At 40.7% G+C, this 12685-nt stretch overlaps 1 protein-coding gene across 1 annotated transcript in view; it reads right to left on the bottom strand.

Moving 5' to 3' along the window:
- Positions 1-12685, bottom strand: part of OSBP2 (oxysterol binding protein 2) — a 244883-nt gene that overhangs the window by 156686 nt on the left and 75512 nt on the right. The window lies entirely within an intron of this gene.

Below are 12685 nucleotides of genomic sequence, written 5' to 3' on the forward strand. Positions count from 1 at the left end.
GGTTGTTAAAAAAAATTACTAAGCTTTAGTGTATCCTGCCACCTAATAGAACTGATAGCACCATCTTCTCTACCTAGCTTTAGACTCCTGGTGAAAGAGTATTTATCCGCATCTTAGAAATGCGTTCAGCTTTATTTAATGCGCTAGAATCCATTTGTGGCTGGCTCTCACTTTGATTTTCCACTGAGGATTTAGATCAAGTCAGTGGATACATGGTGGCATTCTGAATCTTTTATAACACGTTGGAACCCATTAGCGAGTGTTACACAAAGTCAGAATCCATCTTTCGCTGGCACTCAGTTTGTTTTTCCACTGAGGATTCAGAGTAAATCCATAGACACTAGGTATTCAATAGGTGGGCTATGCTAAGTCAGTATTAAATTTGGCTAGTAATCAGATCACCCACCATAGGAAGAGTCTTTAGCATAATATTGAACCCATTTGTGGGCATCATGCCTAGTTAGTGTCCATTGGACTGGCACTCAGTTTGGGTCTCCACAAAGGATAAGAGGGTCCATAGATATGCGGTGGTACTTTGTGAGGTGGTTCATGCTATGTCATTACTCAGTCGGGCTAGCAGTTGGATTACCCACCACAGGTATCCATTAAGTATCTAGAGGAATCTAGTAAAGCGGTCTTTGGGAGACAGAATATCTGACATCTCTATGGTCATAGTAGGTTTTCTTCTACCTTTTCACCTTAATTGATTTTTTACTTGGGATGGTACCCCCAAGGTGACACCATTTCTGGTGACTGTCATTTGCTGAAGGGGCCCCTAGTAGAAGCATTATTTTTGGTGGTAAGAATCCCTCTTATAAGGAGATATCGGAGGGACGAGTCCATAACCTGGGCTCCCCTCTCGTCAATGCTGTATCTTTGATCTGGCACTAATTGCCAAATTGCTCTGGTTTTAAGTCAATAAAGGTTATTTTTGTGTTATAGATTTTTAGGTGGTGGAGGAAATATTATGTAGCCCTGGAACCGCTAGGTAATTTATCCACGGTTGCCATGTGGTCAGAAAATTTGTTAACGTATCCGTCCGGATAGCATGGATTCTTTCGTAAAGCATAATTGTAGAGATTCTGTTTGTCACCTCTGAAAAGGAGAGGTTCGGTGTTTTCCATTTGGAGGCGATGTGGATCCTTGCGGCCATACAAATAACTTGAATAAGCTTATGGGCTTTGAATGTAGTTCCAGGTTCACGATTTCCCAGAAGGAGCATTGTGGGTGACTTAGGTATCAGGCCAATGAACATGCGTTTTAACAGGTTGTGTATCTGCGTCCATAATTTTGGCACCTCCGGGCAGGACCACCAGATGTGGGTCATACTGCCCACAGCCTGGCACCCCCTGAAGCTAAGTGGAGAGGAGGATGGGAACAGACAATGTAGCCTCTGTGGTACCAAGTATGTCCGGTGCAGTATTTTGACTGACGTTTCCACAAGAGTGACCTGTTGGCTACTCTTTGTGATCATAGTGCAACAGTGTCGCCATCTTTCTAAAGACATCTCTACTCCCATATCCTCCTCCAAAGGTTATTTTTTAATACTATTCTGTGAAGACATTTTTGAGGTAATTAGGATTTTTTCTGCCTTCTGTGATTTCGTTATAATATATTCCAAGCAAAAAAAAATTTGTTCCCAATATAAAAATATTACACTAAAAAACATAATTGGTATTGCTGCTTCCATAAAAGTCTAAACTATTAAAATATATTATTTATTCTGCACGCTGAAAGCTGTAACAAGAAAAAAAAAAAGAAAAGAAAATTATGCTTTTTTTGAGTCCCCTCCCCAACAGGAATTAACACCTTCATACCTTACACCGCAGCGCTTTTGTGTCCAGTTTCAGAAACAAAATACAGATGGATCTTAGTTTATTGCATTATACTCAATGGGAGGCAGATATTACTTGAAGACAGTCTGTTATTTATTTCCATTGCCTTGCAATACTGGGGTTCAAATCCTAGGTTTAAATCTCATCAAGGGCAACATCAACTTTGATAAACTCCATGCAGGCATCATCCTTGGTCAGATTTGAGCCTACAACTCGAGCACTGCAAGGCAGCAGTGCTCACAACTGAGCCATCATGCTTGTTCTTTCATTGCCATAGAAATAGAAGAGCAAGAAGAATAAGCACAAAGAGAACATAAAAAGCCAATGCAGACATCACCATTGGTCACATTTGAACCTACAATTCCACTACTGCAAGGCGACAGTACTAAAGACCGAGCCACCATGCTTGAAAAGAATAAACACAGTGTGAACATACAACCTGCATGCAGATGTTGTCCATAGTCAGACATGAACCTAGAACCCCAGTGTTAACAAGGCAACAGAGCTAGCCACTGAGCCATCAGGCTACTTCCCTATTCCTATGCCTTCCTTCTCCAGAGAAGGAGAAGGAGGAAATCTTCTTATTCTCCTTCTGATCCAGAGGAGGAGGAAAAAGGAGAAGACAGAAAAGGCAAGGTGGCTTAGTCCTTACCACTGTTTTCTTGCTGCGTTGCAGGTCTTGGGTTCAAACGTGACCAAATAGTACATCTACATCCAAAGAAAGACAGAAGAACAATGGTGGCTCTGTCCTTAGCACAGTCGCCTTGCAGTGCTACAGTTACAGGTTCGAGTCTGACCAAAGGGTGAGTCAGTATTGGCTTTCTATGTTCTCTTTGTGGTTATTATTCTTACTCTTCTCATTATCTAGCAATGAAAGAACAAGTGTGGTGGCTTAGTCATTATCACTGCTGCCTCACAGTGCTGTAGTTGTAGGTTCAAATCTGGCCAAGGGTGATGTTTGTATGGAGTTTTTCAAAGTTGATGTTACCCTTGATGAGATTTGAACCTAAGGCCCCAGTATTGTAAGGCAATAGTGCTATCTGAGCCACATGAATTAAAGAACCCTTCTCTGCTGAAAAGTGGAAAGCTTACAGATGTAATTAATTTCTGTTTTTTTAATAAAACTGGATCAGTTGAAAAATAAAAATGCCTAGCCTCAACAAGGAAAATATGCAAACGTGCATCTGGAAAGGCTTTGGTGTAAATCTACTATCTTCCTACTATCCAACACACAGAATAAACACATAATAAAGCCAACCGAAGACTGTAAACTGAATAGAAAGTTCAGTGCTCATGTAGTTACTTATCCTCTAGTACGGACCACCAATTTCTAGGTTTATAGATGGTACTGCAGGACAGATATAATGTCATTATCTATCACAGCATTCTTTCTACTGTACAAACAACACATCCCAGGAAGACATAGGGCAGGTGTTAATTTTGGGCATACGCTTAACATGGCACATTACATGTGCCAACAAGAAGCTTAACCACTTCTTATATAAAACAACGAAGAATCAATTTATTAAGACCCTCAGGATGATAACCTAATATGTATCTTGGGAACTCTTGCAGATGAAAACAATAAGTCAAGTAATTTGCACAATAACCCCTGCTTGCATTCAATCAATAAAGAAAATGACTTCATTGGATATAAGGCATGATGCAGAGAATCAGCAGCAGATACTGTTAGATAAGTCAGAAGGAGACAATAGATCAATATTAGAATGCTAATGAAGAAAATTGGTAACCCGAGTTACAGTAAGTGTAGACCTTGACCTGTACGAATAAATAAAGAGCAGGGAAGTGTCACATTCGCCATCACACTGTCTGCACATTAATGTCATTATTCTATTATCTCCCACTGGAGTAGTTCTAGAATGGTATGGACACGAATTCAGATGCTAATGAAGGCCTCTTCACATCGCTGTTTGTGCCTTCAGTTCTGCTGTTCCATTAGAGGAGCAGCAAAATGCAAAAACGGTTCTGTTTTACTTCACATTGATTTCAGTGGCATTTTCTGAGTGTCAGTTATGTTCACTTCAGTTCCGTCTGTCTTTTTTTTTCTATTAATGTAAAAAATGGCGAAGACTGCTGCTTTTTTTCTGCTAAAAAGTATAATGTAAAAGGAAAGGACTAGAGATGAGTGAGTATACTTGCTAAGGGCAATTGCTCGAGCGAGCATTGCCCTTAGCGAGTACCTGCCCGCTGGAAACAAAAGGTTCGGGTGTTGGCGCAGGGGAGCAGTGAGTAGCGGCAGTCAGCAGGGGTGAGAGAGAGATCTCCCCTCCGTTCCTCCCCGCTCTCCCCCGCAGCTCCCCGCTCTCCCCCGCCGGCACCCGAACCTTTTCTCTCCAGCGGGCAGGTACTCGCTAAGGGCAATGCTCGCTCGAGCAATTGCCCTTAGCGAGTATGCTCACTCATCACTAGAAGGGACTGTTCCATTTTTACATTCTAGTCAACAGACAGGTTTCCTTAAGTTCCATTTTTGCTTTCTATTCAACAGATCCGTTTTCACCTGAGCACACGCAAAAGGGACGAAACACAAAAGAAAAAACAAATCTATTAAAAATGTATGTAAACGGAGCGAAATGGAAACAAACTGATAGAAGCGGTCAGTCTTTTTGACAGATCTTTGATCCATTGAAAAAAATGAAAACTATGGTTTCTGTTTGGTTTCATTTAAATTTAGTTTTGCTATCAGTTTTATTTCAAACTGATTAAAAAATGAAATAAACCCCGATACAAGAGTTTTTAAAAGAAAAGCACCACATTTGGTTATTCTCAGAAACATGTGATTGGTAGGGGTCTGACCATCTGGATCCACGCCGCTCCTGTGAGGGCCATGTGTCCTTCACGGTTTACACCAACGTTTCCAAACTTCGGTCCCCGCGGCTACTGAACAGGTCATGTTTTCAGGATTTCCCCAGTATTGCACAGGTGATATAATTACTGTTGGTGCCTCAGACATTGGCATAGTTGTTATTTTTATAGGATATGCTCAAATCATGACCTATTGGGGTCATGAGGACTAGAATTCGGGAAACACTGGTTAAGGGCTCCTGCACACGAGCATATTTGCGCACCCAATATGCAGAGAATTGAACCCACTGATTTTAATGGTTTGTTCGCATTTTCATATTTTGCGCACAACTTTTAGTTGCGCAAAAAAACGCAGTATGCTCTATTTTTCGGGGCATTTGCGCACCAAGGTCACTATAGAATTTAATGGGGGGCGCAAATGCACACGCAGTGCGATGCATAATTAGCTGCGTAATTGTGCTGGAAAAAGAACAAATATGGAACTAATTAGTCATTTCAAGCAGTGTGTCTTGTTTACCGTGCGCAAATTGACATGTCCTGCAGGTGGGGGGGGGGGGGGGGGGTGAGTACAGTAAATGAGACTGTTACATGTGCAAAAAAGCATTGTACATTCCGCAAGAATGCAGCACTGCTGTGTGCGCAAATACGCATACGCCTATGTGGAGGAGCCCTTACACAGACACAGCTCTTTGCAGTGTGGCGCAGAGTGTTAAGGCACTCCTGAGTCCTAAGCTCTCACTCGTGACCTGAGGGCTGCGAGTTCAATCCCTGCATGGTTCAAGTAGCCGGCTTAGCCTCCCAGCCTTCCGGGAGTCGGTAAAATGAGCACGGTCAGTAAAATGAGTACCAACCTGCAGTTTTTTCTGCGGGTTGGTATAATGATGACAATACCAAAGTTATATTTTTGTTAGGTTTTTCCACTCTCGCACAATAAACCTCCCCCCCCCTTTTTTTTTTTAAGAATCTTCTTTTTTTTTTTACACCACTGCATTCATAGTTTCAGAACTTTTTTATTAGCCAATTGGCTGAGCTCTCTGAGGACTAGCTTTTGCATGATGAGCTGCTTTTATTGGTATCATTTTGAGTGCTTATTTCATCACTTTTAGGGCGCATTCAGACGACCGTATATCGGCCCGGCTATTCACGCCTGGAAGAGCCGGGCGCAGTGCTCTGAGCTCCCGCCCCCTCTCTACCCCCCTGCACTATTTTCAATGAGGAGAGGTGGGACGGGGGTGGAGCTAATTTCCGGAACTTAGCCTCACCTCCTCTCATTGCAAATAGTGCAGAGGGGTGGAGAGGGGGTGGAGAGAAGGCAGAGAGGGGGCGGGAGCTCAGAGCACAGCTCCTGGCTCTTCCAGCCTCCTCCCCCTGCAGAGAGAGACGCCGTATATCGGCCGGCGTTAATCGCCGGACGATCTACGGTCGTCTGAATGCGCCTTTATTGCATTTTTTTGGGAGACGAAATGAACAAAAAATAAATAAATAAATAAATAATCACATTTTTGCTCAGTTGCTTAGTTTGAGTTGTTTTTTTTTACAGCGTCTGCTATGCAGGATAAAAAATGTGTTCAATTTATTGTACAGGTCGTTATGGGTGTGAAGATACCAAATGGTTTTTTTTCTCTATTTTTTAAAGAGCGAAAGGTTTAGAACTTTTCTTTTTTTTCCAAACTTTTTTTCATGTTCATGTAGGGGATTTGAACATGTGCACCTATGATGGCTATGTACATTGCATTACTTCCAAATCCTGCTGCAGATGGCGTGGGCTCAGAAGCTTACGCTTAAGCTGGTTCACAGCCCATAAGAGCGGTATAAACAGTAATCAGCAGTTGCCACCCAGTAGTTACTTTATCAACCTGATAATGAACTTCTACACTCAAGTGTAGAATTGTTTTCTTAAGCAGCTGTAATAAATAAAGTCGTATTTGTATGAAGCTACTAAGGGAATTTACAAATCTTATGGCACCAAAAAGTGCAGATTTCCATATTTTTTATCATTGAAATGCAGTTACTATGTGTCCTTTATATCCGAACAGGCAATGTCTGTGGATGCTGGAGGTGACAATTGAGATGCATCTTCAGTTCTTAAGTTCTTCAGCTGACATTTTCTCAATTTACACTCATATAAGTGAAAAACTGTGCAAGATCCTCCTGATATGAAGATACGAAGGCTGCAAGATGAATGTCTGCTACTAACATATTTCCCTTAAAACACTGATACATTTCACTCTTATTATCAAGTAATATATTCTGGAGTTACTCATGGCGCATCAACAGGAATGACAATGAATTCCGAGCGCAGAAATGTCCTTTCATCGTAAGAGAACATGATTTGTGTTTTATGTAATTGCAATGGTATTGCTCCAGATCTACCTGGTGTGATGAATGACACAGTGTGGTGTCTAGTGACGAATCAAGATTCTGTCTCAGCAATGATGATCGCTGCGCGATGGTCCGTAGGTGGGCTGCCATCTAGCACAATGCAGCAAGCCAACATGGAGTCATGGTTTGGGGTCCCAACAGCATCAACATCCGATCATCTCCTGTACCCAATCGGAGTTCAGGAAGGGATGTTGCAGCTGCTGATTGGCCGCAATTGTCACCTGACTTTCAGCCAGTGTTGACAGTGCGACATTCACTGGAGCCACTCTGCTGCTTCCAAGGGGAAGAACAGAGGTAAGTATCTATTCTTTTGCTATTTTAGAGCATGCACACCCATTTCACAAAAAACTTTAAACTCAGCTAACCCCTTTAACCATCCCGAAATAGAGGTTACACAAAAACACAATGGTTAATTGTGTCCTATTGTAATGAAAGTGGGTAGATTATTTCATCCAAAGGCTAGAAAAAATCACAATTACTAAATTACAATTGAAATGAGAGAAGTATCGAAAATTTTAAGTCTAAGTAGATGCCTAGACATTTGTGGGCTTACGATTTGCCAACTGATTATACCATAGATCAGTTTGTAATGACACGTTACCTTTAAAGAATGTCCCCTTCATCCTTAGTCAAGATCTTGAAAAATAAATACAAAACTGTTTAGCAATGCCAACAGGGGCATTGACTGCCATGGTTCCGTGGTATACTGTCCTCTCTTGTGTAAATTACATAGCTTTAGATCATCTGCAAATATTTATATTTTACTGTAGAATCCCTTCACAATGTCGTTAATAAGTATATAAAAAAGCATAGGTCTCAGTTCCGACCCACTTACACACATTCTCCCCCAGACCAAGCATTCTCATTTTATATATCAACTTTTTATGCAGCTCAGTATTAAATGTTTTGGAAAAATCAACATATACACAAGAACCAATGACTCTCGCATGTCCATTATAGAACTTACCTCCTCATAAACCCATGGGGATATCGAGTAATACAGCCATTTTCCTTCAGGTACTCCATCATCTCATACATAGCATCTCTTAGAAACCCTTCAAACATTTTACCAATAATAGAAGTTAGACTTATTGGCCTGTAGTTTCCAGGTTCGCTTTTTGACCCCTTTCTGAAAATCGACAGTTGCTAAGCGCCAATCCAGTGGAACAGACACCATCATTATACAGTCCTTAAATAAAAGAGACAAGGGTCTGTCTATCACATTACTTAATTCCCTTAAAACACATGGGGGTATGCCATTGGTTACTGGTGATTTATCTATTTTAATCTTTTTAACATGGATCTGCACTTCTTCCTGGGTTAGACTGGTGACATTTATTTAAGAGTTTATTTTATCACTCTGCATCTCATCGGACATTTTATTTTCCTGAGTGAATACACTGGCGAAAAAACAATTTAACTGATTTTCTTTCTCCTCATCACCCTCTACTATTTTTCCCTCATTACTTTTTAAAGGGCCAACACTTTTTGTTTAAATCTTTTTGCCATTTATATAGTTGAACAACAATTAAGGGGTAGTTTTACTTACTTTAGCAATAAGCCTCTCTGTCTCCACCTTTGCTACGGTTATTTGTTTTTTCTTTATAACTTTTTAATGCTTCTTTGCTGCCTTCTTGCTTTAGTGGTTTAAATGCTTTCTTTTTGTTGTTTTTTACCCCTTTATATCTTTATTGAGCCACATAATTTTCTCCTACTCCTAACCCTTTTACTCCTGTAAGGTATGAACTTTTCACAGCAAGTATTTAAGATGCTTTTAAAAATTTCCCGTTTATTGTCTGTACTCTTATTTCTCAGGACATTGTGCCAATCAATAAGGTTAAGGGCATTTCTAAGCTTTGCCTTCCTAAAGTTTAGTATTTTTGTAGTTCTCCGATAATACTCCCTATTGAAAGACTAGTTGAAATTTATTGTATAATAGTCATTATTTCCCAGGTGCCCCCCGATCTGCACCCCTCTTATTCTGTCAGGTCTACTGGTTAATATTAAGTCCAAAGTGGCCGTCCCACTATTTGATATCTGCACAAGCTGGGAAAGGAAATTATTTTTAATAATTGACAGGAACTCATTTTTTTATGAGATCCGCAGGTTTCGGTTTCCCAGTTTATATTCTGACAGTTAAAGTTCCCCATAATAATTACATCATTGTGATTCTATGTTTCATCTATTTGCCTTAGGGTGGTTTCACATAGGCGAGAAACTCGTGCGATTTTCACCTGCTGCGATTGTGAGAGGATAAAAAATCGTGGCGTGCTCTATCTTTCTGTGATGTGCTATATTTTTTATCTCCCAAGTTATCCTATGGAGGCGTTTGTCTATCTTATCGCAATGCTACAAATGTGCGTTGCGATGCAACTTTAACATTACAAAGACCCATTGACTTTTGCGATAAAAATCGTGCGACTCTAGCGGAGGCGGCAGCGATGCGATGTGAGATTATTCTCCAAAAAAAAGCATCATTGACTCTCACAAATTGCATTGATTAAGATGCGATTTTGCCACGATTTTCTTACGGCAAAATCGCGATTTCGCCCGTGTGGAATTAGCCTTAGTAATAGATTTTCAGTGGCTGCTGTTGCATTTCATGACTTATAGAAAATCCCGATGAGGGTTTTATTATTATTTTTCCCTCCATGTATCTCTACCCATGCAGACTCCACTTGTTCTTTTCTCTCACATATATCTTCATGTAGTGAAGGTTTTTAACAGGACTTTACATAAAGACAAACCCCTCCCTATCCGTTTTTTAAAAATCCATTCTAAACAAATTATAAACCTGTAAATCCACTGCCCAGTCACAGCTTTCATCCAACCAAGTGTTGTTATCCCACCTATGTCATAGTTTTCCTCAGACATTAATACTTCCAGGTCGTTAAACGTATTGGTCAGACTTCTAGCATTAGTCAACATACAGTTTACAGGATTTTTGTGTTTTTTTTTTTAATATTAAGTGCATCCCTACTAACTGTTCTGCCAGTTCTAACAGTACTAATCTCTCCCACTGCTCCACCCCATTCTAATGACTTACTCCTAGATCACGGTCTACAGTATCTAACCCTCTATCGATCTGGTGGCCCTCCCACCCAGTCCGCATTTGAAACACTCCTCCAACCTTCCAGCCTTCTTCTCTTCCAGCACAGCTGCACCCTCCCCATTGAGATGCAGCCCATCCCTACGGCAGAATCTGTAGCTAACAGCAAAGTCGGCCCAGTTCTCTAGGAACTCAAGTCCCTCCTTCGTACACAAATTATGGAGCCACACGTCTACCTCCCTAATCTCCCATTGCTTTTATGGTGTGGTAGGTTGTACAGGAAGAATTTCAGAAAATACTACTTTGGAGGTTCTTGCCCTGAGCTTACATCCTAGTTCCCTGAAATAGTTTTTAAAGACCCTCCATGTACCTCTAACTTTGTCATTGGTGCCAATGTGAAGCATGACCGCTGGATCCTCACCAGCCCCACCCAGTAATCTGTCATACCCATCCACGATGTGTCGAATTGAGCGCCAGGAAGACAACACACTGTTCAGCAATCTTGACCTTTGTGGCATACTGCCTTGTCTGTCCACCCCCTAATAATTGAGTCCCCCACTACCAGGAGCTGTCTAGCCTGTTATGTGCTCCTATTCCCCTTCTTACTGGAGTGGACATCCCCATGGCATTCAATAGGCATGTTGTGCTACAGCAGTGTTATTCTGTAATGGCATTCCCCTTATCTGCCAACTTTACAAATTTGTTGGTGTGTGCCAGCTCAGGTCTAGCCTGCCCGAATCTCTTCCCTCCTGTCACCCAGCTAGCTGATCATCCGACAGTTGCTCAGTGAGCAGCAAACCCCTTTCCAGGTTGCCAATGTATCTCAGTTTTGTGAGCTGCGCATTTAGATCCAGGATCTTGTCTTCCAAATGTGCAGCACGTTCCCATGTCATACAGCAGTATGCACCCTCAAAAGGCTATTCAAAGACTGCATATATGGTACAAGATGTACACTGGATGGCATTGTCAATAATGAGGCACATTCTAAATGGGGATTGTACAGATAAAAATCAAGTAATTTCAACAAGTAAAAAATGATAGTAAATAGACTTCTTTCTAAAGTTTCCCAACTTTAAAGTCCTCCGATTTTAGGTCAAAAACACTTAAAACAACCACACTTGAAATCAAGCACACATCACCATGCCCAACAGTCGCTCTGTTGTTTGGTTTAATCAGCTATCAGCAGCAACTTCTCTAATGAATCCAGAATATAGAAGTATGTGGTCAGTACAATATTATGTCCGAATGGAATATATAGACTAATCAGCCATAACATTAAAACCTATGTACGGTAGATCCTCCTTATGCCACCAAAGCAGCACTGTCATGGCATGGACTCCACAAGACCTCTGAAAGTGCCTGTGGTTAAAAGCCAAGATGATAGCAGCAAATCCTGTAAGTCCTGTAAATTTCTAATCAGACGTGTTTTTGCAGCAGTTCCCACTGATGCTCAATTGGTTTGAGATTTGAGAAAAATGGAGGCCAAATCAACACCTTGAATTCTATGTCCTGTTCCTCAAACCGCTCCTGAGCTATTTTTGTGGTGTGGCAGGTGCATTATTCTGCAGAAAGAGGACACTGCCAGGGGGGGAAATTATGTTGAGGGGAAAAACTTGGTCTACAACAATCTTTAGGCAGGTGGTACATGTCAAAGTAACATCTACATGAATGCCAGGACCCAAGGCTTCCCAGCAGAACATTGCCCAGAGCATCCTTGTACCACCTCTTCAAGCTATATTTTTCCTTCCTCCAATACATAAACTGCAAGACTTAACTGTTCACTTGCCATCTTATACATATATCCCACCCCTTGACAGGTGCCAGACTGTAACAAGCCAAATGTTAATCATCTAGTTCTCAGTGGCTTTAATGTAATGGGTAATTGGTACACAAACACACACACACACACACATATTATATATATATATATATATATATATATATATATATATATATACACACACATATACATACACACACACACAAAATACTGCCTAGATTTTGAGTAATAAAATCATCTATATCTATGATCAATGTGTAACCAACCCCTACTGTAAACACTGAATAACCGTAACGCACATCTAGAACATCAATGGGACCATATAAAAAGCACTTTGTACTCACGAACAATGAATTGATGAAAAACACTGTATAAAAGCACTATAAAAGCTTTATACCCACATGAGCTTATATGAATCATAATTTGGCTAGGGAAGATATAACAGTAATTCATCACCTTCTATTAAACCAGTCAGTAATACTCAGTTGCTATAGCAGTAAATATAATTCACTTCATAAGGGGTAAGTAGAGATCTTGCATCTGTCGACCAATGGAAATAACCACACGTTTATCAGCCAAATAGTAAGTTTCCACGAGTAAATGCATCCAGATATAATGTGACATGAAAATACATCTGTTATTAGTTACTAGATTATCATTACTTATTCTAGAATTCATAACTGAGCATTATGGCAGGTAAGGAGTTAACCTGCTCCGAATAAGAGATGCTTGAAGCAATTTCCAACACTTTGGTATAGCAGCAGGACATTGCAGTATGCTTTGACCCTCCGTGCTGTGAGCCCTAAGAACATAAAC

This window comes from Eleutherodactylus coqui, chromosome 5 (assembly GCF_035609145.1).
Source record: "Eleutherodactylus coqui strain aEleCoq1 chromosome 5, aEleCoq1.hap1, whole genome shotgun sequence".
NCBI lineage: Eukaryota > Metazoa > Chordata > Amphibia > Anura > Eleutherodactylidae > Eleutherodactylus > Eleutherodactylus coqui.